The sequence below is a fragment of the Ictalurus furcatus genome, chromosome 23 (assembly GCF_023375685.1).
Source record: "Ictalurus furcatus strain D&B chromosome 23, Billie_1.0, whole genome shotgun sequence".
Lineage (NCBI taxonomy): Eukaryota > Metazoa > Chordata > Actinopteri > Siluriformes > Ictaluridae > Ictalurus > Ictalurus furcatus.
Window position 1 is genome coordinate 12,549,045 of NC_071277.1, and position 10,374 is coordinate 12,559,418.

Below are 10,374 nucleotides of genomic sequence, written 5' to 3' on the forward strand. Positions count from 1 at the left end.
TACTGAGCATGAATCTAACTCTGCAGTGAAAGCTAAACTTGCCTTGATGTAGCATAGCTAACACCCAACAACATAAACACTGAAGAATTTAATGACAAAACACATTACTGCGTACAAAATGAGCACAGTTAACGCGACTATAATGCGTGTAGCTATACAGCTTACCTTACCACGGTAGCTCAACTTTTATTCATTATCTTTAAACAGGTTTCACAGTCCAAATATTAGCAACTTCCGCATACTGAATCATAACTTCCGCATACTGAATCATAACTTCCGCCCAAAAAATAACATCACTTCCTCCACCAACAGGATATTGCGACCTACAATTGAATCAGTTTATCGTATTTTATTTATATGTAATAAATATACAAAGGAAATATACATCATACAGCAGTGCAGGGAAAAGAGAATAAACCAATTTTAAAGAACACATGATTACATAAGAAAAAGATACATAAATCTGTTCGGTGTGCATAGACTTAAACGTTTTTGCCAAATTGTCATGAAGAGGGCGCTAAAAGGTCAAATGTATACAATAAAAATAAATACTTAAATAAATAAATAAATAATAATAATAAACAAAACAATAATAAAAGACTAAATCAAATTGTGGAAGCGAGTTTTGTTCAAACTTTAGTGGAGGATTTTATTAAATAAATATGCTCAATTTTTTAATGCTCCGTTTGCATGTTGTAAAATAAAATGAACATCATATTTTCTTAAAATAATGGGGTCAATCCATCTCAAGTGGTCAAATGCAAGTTGCTCGACTATTTTCCCCTTCCTATTATTTATTTATTTATTTATTTATTTATTTATCTTTTCCGATTACCTCTATGTATTGACAGCATTTTTGTGCTGTTTTAAATTTTACTTGGTTTAACTACAATGGTCATCCACACAACAAATCATGGCACACAACAAATTTGGGTTATACAGTTGTTTATGGAAACCTCAGTATCTTGGCTCAGGATGGTCCTAGCTCCTTTGAACAAAAACTGATCTCTAGAGCCCATTACTAGGTACAAGTACATATACACACAAAGATGACTGTCATCGTTAAACCAAGTAGCCTAAACTAAAAATAAAAGTAAATGTAAAAAATAAAAATAAAAACTGGTGGTTTTACAATGCCAATCACACAAAAAAAGGAAAATTAAAATGGTTGAAAACCAACTTTGCAATTATTGGACCACTTGTGATGGAATGACCCAATGATTAATTCTTGTGAAATATCCAAGAAAATTTAGCTCATTGACTGGGCCATGGAAAAGCATACTTCTTCAAGATTCACTGTGATGATTTGGATAAGATGCACACTTGGGCTACATGCAGCTGATACGTGCCAAGATATGGCATGGCTAGGCAAATCTGAGCCATATACAGTGCCCTCTACTAATATTGGCACCCTTGGTAAATATGAGGAAAGAAGGCTGTGAAAAAAAGTGTCTCTAATGTTTAACCTTTTTTTTTTATTAAAAAAATTAATAAAAATACTCGGGGCGCACGGTGTCTTAGTGGTTAACACGTTCGCCCGATGCTTCCTGGGATAGGCTCCAGGTTCCCCCGCGACCCTGAAAAGGAGTAAGCGATTGAAGATGAATGGATGGATGAATAAAAATACTCTGCTCTCATGGATGTCAAGCAATTGCAAGCAAAAGTCTACCTAAACAAAAAACTTTGTTAAATATAAGGTGTGCAACAATTATTGGCACCGTTATGAATTCAAATGAGAAAAAATTATTTGAAGTATATTCCCATTTATATTTTACATTTGTTTAGTACAGCTGGGTTGCTAGGAGCAAAAAATTGTTCAACCCTGACTTATTGTTTCACAGGGGTATAAATAGGAGGTAACACATAGGGCAAATATCCTTTGTCATGCATAACAATTTGTAAGACCAAGAAATATAGCTGTGTTGTGTGGCAAAAGGTTGTTGAGCTTCACAAAATGGGAAGTGGCTATAAGAAATTGCACAAGCACTGAAAATTCGCATATCCACCATCAGGGCAATAATTAAGAAGTTCCAGTCAACTGGAAATGTTATGAATCAAGTCAATCAACCTGGAATTGGACTAGGGATGTCACAAGAACCGATACTTCGGTACCAACATTCTTAAAACATACTTGTTTTTCAGCAGTAGCATTAGTACCGTTGCTGATGAAGGTACCGAGGTTGCAATTATTCCGAATCTGATGGGGCAGCAAATATGCGTAAGTGTTTTAGTCGGTCCATAAGTGGTAAAAAAGAAGAAGAACGCCTACAAGCACGCGGGAAAAACTACAGAAGTTTAGCTCCGCCCTGACTCATTGAGAGGAAAGGTGGTAAGAGTCAAATATGGAAATATTTTGCATTCGAGGCAGATGACAACAAACATATAATTGATGCTCTGAAGCCAGTGCGCAACCGATGCTATCATTCATTTCAAACAAAGCGAGGAAACACCTGGAATTTGGCAAAGCACCTGAAAGACGGTCCCTATATTATGTTTGTTTGAGGCAGCTGGCATTGTTGCCGTGAAACCAGCTAACGTTATGCTCCATGTAATGTTTGCTATAGCCAGTTATTTGTTAACGACACTAACGCATTGCAGTGTTATAAACTACCTCCTAATGGGCCACCATGCATCGCCATTCAGCCATTGTCCTGTCAGCTAAATGTAGCCTAATATCACTAATAATTATTCAAATGTTCATGCTTTTAATAAATCTTTTTGGCCTGCCACCATATCAGTGAATTTAAATTAATGTTTGCATTCAGAGTATAAGGGGTGTGGGTGTGTGTGTCTGTGTGTGTAAGCGCGCGTTTAGGAGTGCACCTTGTTTTATTAGTTATTGTCAGACAGTGTTTGATAACTAAAATCTCTCTCTCTCTCTCTCTGTCTCTCTCTCTCTCTCTCTCTCTCTCTCTATATATATATATATATATATCTTTGCCAGTATTAGCCAGAGGAGGATGTCCACCATTTTTTTTTAAATAATTTTATTTTTATAAAAACTTTGGTGTAGAGTATGGTGTACTTTTGGTGGTATCGGTACCGACTATTAGATTTTTGGTATCGTGACGTCCCTAAATTGGACATGTGTCTATATTGTCTCAACGCACTGTGAAGAGGATGGTTCGAGGGGCCAAAAAATCTCCAATGATCACAGCTGAAGAATTGCAGAAGTTAGTTGTATCTTGGGGTCAGAAAATCTCCAAAACTAAAATCCGAATTCACCTACATCACCACAAATTGCATTCAGTGAGATGTGTTTCATTGGATAATGGGTTTATGATTGGATTTTACTTCTCGCTGCACCCGGTGAAGACAGAATTCATTTTTGTATAAGACAAACGGTGTAAGTGATACCACTAACTTGTTTATAAATAGATTTTAACTTAAAAACACACATTAAAACTGTTATTCAAGAGTAATAAAACACCTTGAGACATACTGTTACTGGATAAAGCAACTTTGGGATGGTGACAGTAATTCCACTTTGCACAGAGCTGCATCACACCACCCTGTCTTTGATTATTTTTCTATTACTGCACATTTTTTGTTAAGAGAACAAAGAGAGGCTGGTGAGGGGAATTACTCTTTATAGCTGCTATAATGTAGTAGGAATTAACTTGTTTTGCTGGCATTCAACATTAAATCTACCATAAAACGACAAAAAGATTGACATGTTAATAAATAAAAAATTTGAATCATTTACAGTTGAATCATTTAAAGATCTTTACAGCATAGTATAATATTTCTGATAAATGGACATCATATGCAGTTTTTTAAACTATTTTTCCACAGCTTAAAACCATTAATGCACTTTACAGTAACATACTTTGGCAGGTATTATGGCATACTTAATTTCAGAACTATGATGGGAGAATCAATGGTAAGTGAAATGGCGGTCATATGAGGCAAATTTTCTTCTGGGTTAGCAGTGAAACAATTTAGTATGAGATTGTCAGGGTTATGTTGGAATCAGAGCAGAACTACAGTTCCTAGCAACCACTGCACACTCTTGCATCACTGTCACATGACCACCTGCACCTGATTCACTTTGATGTTAATGAGCACTACATTTTATGCCATGTTTTGCACAACACTGGTAATCTAGCTTTTGTCTTTTGTGGGTTTTGTATCATAGTCTTTTGTTTTGTTTTCACACTGCACTTGCATCTGCCTTTGCCTCCCAATTGTGACAGACATATACCCAAAAACAGAAGAAATCAGGAGTGCAATGTAAAAGTGCAGCAGAAAATATAGGAATTAATTTAAAAACATTTTTAATTGTTTTTTAATTTTTTTTCCATGTCTCAGTTTAGCAGTAAGAATGGTAAAGCGGGATAGCCAATCAAGGCATGTAAAGATGGTTTTTAGGTGAATTATTATTATCTTTTTAAAAATTACCCAGGAAATGTTTAAAATAATGATTAATTAGTATGCAATACTTATTATAATGCATTACAATTTAATTTTTTCATTCAGTTTTTCAGAATTAAATGGTAAAACAAAGAAAGTCAGGCAGAAACACAAGGAGGTCATCCACAACAGAACAATGTTACATTTACCGCATAAATGTAATGAAAAAATTGCCTTTTGAGACTGCAAGGGGAAAATAATATATAATTCCATTCTACTGTAATTTTCTTCTATTTTGGTAGTAATAAAATAGTACATGTATAACTTAGGAGTTTCAGAATGTGTCTGATAATGTAATTTCACATGTTCTTTCTAAAATATGTGCACATCTGACCACCCTGTATGTGAAGGAGGAAGAGATTAAACATATAATGGATGAACTATCCAAAGAAAACTATCCAAAATTTGCATATAGTCAAATTTATTTAGTATTTCAATACTTAATAAGTATTTTAGTATTACAATGTTTACCATAAACCAAATATAAGATTATTAAACTTAGGTATAGACATTTTCTTTTACTAATTTCAAGCTTTAAATGTTTATTCTATTGGCAGAAATGTTTGCTTCCTTTTACAAATAAAAAAGTGTTTCTTGAATGTTGAATGAAAGGGTTACAACATTTCTGTTCTGTTTATTTTTCAGTCAATCATTATGGGCTTGAAACAATAAACAACTATACATAATACATTAATACAACCCCCTATCTGCCTTGTGTGTGTGTGTGTGTGTGTGTGTGTGTATTATTTTGCACCAATATTTTTTATATTTGCAGCTTTTAACAAGTTTTTTTTTCCACAGCAACTTATGTTATTATTATTATTATTATTATTATTATTATTATCAACAAGATCTCGGGATCTCTATAAGAATATAGTGTATTGCACAAATGTAATAGTTGTCAAGCTATTGATAGTTATTAGATTTTAGCCCTCCCATCACCACCAACCACCACTGAGTATGACTATACACTAGCTCAAGTACAAGAATGGGTAGATGTTTTTGAGGATGTCAGAGGTGGAAAATCTGGAAAGAGGATATCTGCTTGCAAAACAGTCACCGCCTCCTCACTTACCATAATTCTCTATCAAGATTCATTTGAAGTCGTTAATCCCTCAGGTGCTGGTAGGAAGAAATATAAAATACTTGCAATGTACTGTATATGACCACATCAGAGATTCTCCCTCACAACAGATCTGCCATTGAACCAATACAGGTAGTCATACTGAGTAAGGAGGAGGATATGAAATATTTCAGCCAAGAACTGCTGTTAATAATCTTAATAAACAATTTTTTGTAATTGTTTATATGCAATTTTAAGAGAAATCTAGGCTCTCATATTGTTGGTGTATTCACAAAAAATTTGCACAGTGCACAGTTCTTCTGATGTTGTGTGGGAGACCATAGGACATTTCACAGTGCACCACACAGACCTGGCCCAAAGCAACACCTGGAGCCAGAGGTGGCTCAGGGCATTCAATTCCATTTTCAGTACATACTTCCATGTTTGCAAACCAGGCTTTCCACACTGTCCACCACATGATTAATTTAAAGGCACTGTTTCATATGACCTTGCCATGTACATCTATAAATTAGTGTCTGGAGGAATCCTGTTCACTTATACACAGTTAAACAGGTGCATTTCTCAGTTCAGTTACAAAGGAAGCAACTTCAACAATAAACTTTGTGGGGTTAGACCTTATGAAAATAAACTAGATGGACATGCTTTGCAGAACTGGTTCCTCTTGTGTCTTTTGCCCTGCTAATAGGGGACCATATAATGAACCCCACAGAGGATCAAGTTTGGGAGTTATGCCTAAAAATGTGAGAAATTGTTTAATTAATATGTGCACCTAAAAGTAATCATAATATGATAGCTTATCATAAAGTTCTCATTGAAGATTTGCTTGTTTGTAGACCAAGACCTCCATCTGACAAAAAGCTTACAACTAAACAGCATTACCTTGTCCATTACCCAGATTTCTTCAGCTTGGTCCTCTGGTTCTCCTATGGACACTGTGATTTGAGAGCATGACACATACAGTCATGGAAAAAATATACTACACCCTCCTTCAATTCTATGTTTTTATTTCAGGACATAAAAAATAATTGTGTCCTCACCAGTTTTTCTAAACAAACAAATAACATCAGTGACAAAAAACACAACAGATTTCAATATATCGTAATTTTTCCCCAAAACGTTAACCAACATTCAGAAACCAGGTGGAAAATAATAAGTACATCCTTCCTCCATAATCATTAAGCTAGAAATTAACAGCCATATGTTACTAATGAAATGCACAAGATTAGTTAATCATTAAGAAGTGTGACTACTGCTATAAAAGCAGATCTTTTGGCAGTTTGGTGTTCTAGAGCACTCAGGTGTGTGTCTACATCATGCCAAGCAGATTGGACAGCAGCCATGACTTCAGAGAAGCAATTGTTGTTGCTTCTCCTCAGACTGGGAATGGTTATAAGGCCATCTTCACACAATTTGAAATTCATTATTCTACAATGAGAAGAATTGTTTACAAATGAAGAGCCTTCAAGATAGTTGCCAATCTTCCCAGGAGTGGGTATCCCAGGAAATTCAGTCCAATACCAGATCATTTAATGCTCAGATATATGATGAATAGCCCAAAAGCTTCATCGTGTGACCTATAGGCCTCTGTCAGCACATTAAATTAAAATTTTTATGTTCATGACAACACAATCAGAAAAAGATTGAACAAGTATGGCTTTCATGGAAGGGTCTAGGAAAAACACTTTCTCTCCAAAAAGAATGTGGCAGCATGACTTAGTTTTGAAAAATTGCATCTGAACAAACCACAACATTTCTGGAACAATATTCATTGGACTGATGAGACTAAGGTGCAGATGTTTAGTCATCATACACAGTATCATGGAACATGACGAGATGGAGTTGTGCAGATAAAGACATTTTATTTAGGAGGCAGGCAGACAAAGCCAAATCGTGATTCAAAGACGTATTCAAGACAGGCAATGGGTCGGGCAATCAGCAAACAGGCATAAACTGGGCTAAGTGGAAATCACAATGAGGAAACGAGAAACAAGGTCATACATGTGGAGCATGAAACATGAATCGTGAAAACAAGAAACAAGAGGCGAGAACTAGGTGATGAACTATGCTCATCTACACAGGTCACTATGAACTAATATTTATCTATCTAATCTAATACTCCGCAAAGTGTATTGGGAAGTGAGAGGTATATGTCACAAAAGTAATCATAGTTAAATGCTGACAGAAAGCATAGTGACGTCCTCAGCAGGACAGGAAAGCAGAGGACATCCTCAGTGGAGCTGGAAAGCAGAGTGACGTTCTCAGCAGGAAAGGGAAGCAGAGCGATGTTCTCAGTGGAGCTGGAAAGCAGAGTGACATCCTCAGCTGGGCAGGAAAGCAGAGCAACATCCTCAGCAGAGCTGGAAAGCAGAGCGACGTCCTCAGCGGAGTTGGAAAGCAGAGTGACATCCTCAGCAGGAAAGGGAAGCAGAGCAACGTCTTCAGCAGAGCTGGAAAGCAGAGTGGCATCCTCAGCTGGGCAGGAAAGCAGAGCGACATCCTCAGCAGAGCTGGAAAGCAGAGTGACGTCCTCAGCTGGGCAGGAAAGCAGAGTGACATCCTCAGCAGAGCTGGAAAGCAGAGCGACGTCCTCAGCAGGACAGGAAAGCAGAGCGACGTCCTCAGCAGAGCTGGAATGCATAGTGCCGTCCTCAGCAGGACAGGAAAGCAGAGTGACATCCTCAGCGGAGCTGGAAAACATAGTGACATCCTCAGCTGGACAGGAAAGCAGAGTGACATCCTCAGCTGGACAGGAAAGCAGAGCGACATCCTCAGCGGAGCTGGAAAGCAGAGTGACGTCCTCAGCTTGGCAGGAAAGTAGAACTTGGTCGTCCATGTCAGCAGACTCGGACATGAGCAGAACTTGGTCGTCCATGTCAGCAGACTCGGTCATGAGCAGAACATGATTGGTCGTGACAACAGACTCTGGCGTAAGCATAACTTGGTTGGTTGTGTTAACAGACTCGGGCGTAGGCATAACTTGGTTGGTCGTGACGTCAGTTTCAGGCATGAGCAGAACCTGGTTGGTCGTGACAACAGACTCTGGCATGAGCATAACTTGGTTGGTCATGACGTTGGTTTCAGACTGGAACTTGGCGTGGGAGGTCACCTCGTCGACTTTTAGCTGGAACTTGGCATGGGAGGTCGCCTCGTCGACCTCAGACAGGAACTTGGCGTGGGAGGTCGCCTTGTTGACCTCAGACAGAAACTTGGCGTGAGAGACCACCTCTTCGACCTCGGACAGGAACTTGGCGTGAGAGACCGTCTCTTCAACCTCGGACAGAAACTTGGCTTGAGAGGCCTTCTTTTCGACCTTGGACAGGAATGTATCTTGAGGTCGCCTCATTGACCTCAGACAGAAACTTGGCGTGAGAGGCCGTCTCTTCGACCTCGGACAGGAACTGGGCTTGAGAGGCCGTCTCTTCGACCTCAGACAGGAACTTGGCTTGAGAGGTCACCTCTTTGACCTCGGACATGAACATGGCTTGGGAGGTCACCTCGTTGACCTCTAGCAGGAACTTGACTTTATGCTGGAGCTCTGGAGCTGAGACCGCCTCATGGGTCTCAGGCTGAAACTCTGGGGCTGAGGTCGCCACGTTCACCTCTGGCTGGAGCTCTGAGGTTGCCGCATTGACCTCCGGCTCGAGCTCAGCAGGTGAGGCCTCCTCGTGGGTCTCAAGCTGGACCTCTGAGGTCACCACGTTGACCACCGGCTGGAGCTAGGCAGGTGAAACCTCCTCGTGGGTCTCAAGCTGGAGCTCTGAGGTCGCCACATTGACCTCTGACTGGAGTCGGCAGGTAAGACCACCTCATGGGTCTCAGGTTCGAGCTCTGGTGCCGAGGTCACTACATTGACCTCTGGCTGGAGCTCAGCAGGTGCTTTCTTGTGTAGCTGTCTGTGCTTATGCCAGCTGCTCTTGAAGCATCCCTGTGAGCAGAAAAATGATTCCTGGATATCTAGTTTCTTGCCTGAAGGACACCGTAACTGAGCCTCTTTCCAGCAGCCCTCAGCCATGCAGATCGGTGTCACCTCCACCACGTTGGCCGGAACCTGAAGCGGAGCTGCAGATTCTACCCTGTCCATCCACTCGTAATAGAGGTGGAATGGCAGGTCAGCCTTGTCGTCCCAACTCCCCTCCCAGTAAATCCAGGCTGTTTAGATGCCCTGGCTGCTTGAACTCCTCCAGGAAAAGTTCCGCAAACTGAGTGACATTATTGAGGGCACTGGACACTCTATGGACCAGGTGCTCCGCCCAATCACAGGCCGGGCCATAAAACCGGGGTACTAGGAACCCAAGCCACTGTTTCTTGTCAGGCTTGGGATGTGCCAGGCTAGAGAAGTACACTTGGCTGTGGAATAAGAACAGCATCGGTTGGCTCCTCAATCCATAATTCTCCAACGGGAGTTCGGCGGCAGTCCTCTGGGGAAACCGGACTGATAAGAAACGTGGCCTGTAATCCGTATATATACTGCCATGATGCTCTCCTCATTCTCCTGCTGCTTCCATGTTTAGGCGGCATATTCTGTCACGGAACGTGACGAGATGGAGTTGAGTACGGAAGCAAGTGTAGATAAAGACATTTTGTTTAGGACAGACAAATCCAAATCGGAATGCGGAAATCACAACGAGGAAACGAGAAACAAGGTCATACACGTGGAACATGAAACATGAATCACGAAAACAAGAAACGAGAGGCGAGAGTTAGGTGATGAGCTATGCTCATCTACACAGGTCACTATGAACTAATATTTATCTATCTAATCTAATACTCCGCAAAGTGTACTGGGAAACGAGAGGTATATATCACAAACTTAATCATAGTTAAAAGCTGACAGCTGAAATCAATTTAGACACCCTCGAACAACAACCAATGACAAA

The 10,374-nt window shown here is 39.8% G+C and overlaps 1 protein-coding gene across 9 annotated transcripts in view; it reads right to left on the bottom strand.

The window, feature by feature from the left end:
- The window catches only part of LOC128599569 (intermembrane lipid transfer protein VPS13B), a 252,991-nt gene extending 251,465 nt beyond the window's left edge, over positions 1 to 1,526 (bottom strand). For 2 of the 9 annotated variants that reach the window (XM_053611298.1, XM_053611299.1), the window contains exon 1: positions 171 to 1,526. The gene's annotated coding sequence lies outside the window, so the exon portion shown is untranslated. Of the gene's footprint in view, positions 1 to 165 lie in introns of all 9 variants that reach the window. The other 7 variants (XM_053611301.1, XM_053611297.1, XM_053611300.1 and 4 more) reach the window with 5 other exon arrangements.
- Between the last annotated feature and the right edge of the window lie 8,848 nt (positions 1,527 to 10,374).